General features: G+C 23.8%; 1 protein-coding gene across 1 annotated transcript in view; it reads right to left on the bottom strand.

Moving 5' to 3' along the window:
- Positions 1-585: 585 nt before the first annotated feature.
- The window catches only part of LOC145964814 (proto-oncogene tyrosine-protein kinase ROS-like), an 11,184-nt gene continuing 10,850 nt past the window's right edge, over positions 586-919 (bottom strand). The window contains exon 10 of the mRNA XM_083087966.1: positions 586-919. This exon is cut by the window's right edge and continues 544 nt beyond it. The gene's annotated coding sequence lies outside the window, so the exon portion shown is untranslated.

The raw sequence follows: 919 nt of genomic DNA, 5'->3' as shown, positions 1-919 counted from the left end.
TTGTATAAAATTTTTATGTATTTTATATATTGTATTATATTATATATATTATATTTTATATATAATATTATATTTCACATTCACTTTTAAATTATTGCATTTTTTGCAAATATATTATTATTTAATTTTTTCGCCATTTAATATATTCTGCGATATAAAAAAATTAGAATAATTTAAAAAAAAATGTTATGCAAATCAGCATAAAAAGTCTTTAGATAAAAGTAAGATATGAAATTTTGGAGTACCCACGATGGTTATATCTCGAATAAATAGCTGTAGCTGCTTATTGCAAATTACATATTCTTTCTCTTAAAAACAACTATGTTTTTATTCTACCAATTGATTCCTCTCATTGTTTTGTGCATAAAAATATTGAGGTAAGATCAGAAAAGGAATATTTTCTAATTTATATAAAATTAAGAAATTATTTCACGTCTCATAGCTCGAAAAGTAATTAAATTCCGCAAAATATAATCGCAACCATTAGATTTCGCTTCGATTACTCAAAAACACAAATTAGATATATCATTATATTATTTGATTTTGTACAATCATGAAAACGGATATGATATTTTTTAATAATAATCAAAATTTTATTTAAAGGTAACATTACAAAATTTCTTTTATTTTCATTGCTACATCTAATATTAAGATTAAACCTAAAAATAACAGAATCAATTTAGAAATATTCTAGAAACATCTTTTCTACATTAAATAACTATAAGAAATTAGGCTCTATATATTAAAATATAAACTTAAATTTAAACGATGAGCAGTCGCCCGGCAAGCGAAAGACGCGGGATCGATTCCCGATTCAGCGACTTTCAGCCCGATATTTTTCTCGCCTACAACACTACAGGAGGGAAATAGAGGGATAATAATTAAATAATTTCTCGAATTGAGAATTATTTAAAATTTG

Source organism: Camponotus vicinus, unplaced genomic scaffold (assembly GCF_025532165.1).
Source record: "Camponotus vicinus isolate PSW18456_S1 unplaced genomic scaffold, iyCamVici1.0 SCAF_14, whole genome shotgun sequence".
In the NCBI taxonomy this organism is placed as follows: Eukaryota; Metazoa; Arthropoda; class Insecta; order Hymenoptera; family Formicidae; genus Camponotus; species Camponotus vicinus.
The sequence above is the reverse complement of the archived record's forward strand: the minus strand, read 5'-3'. Positions and strand labels throughout refer to the sequence as shown.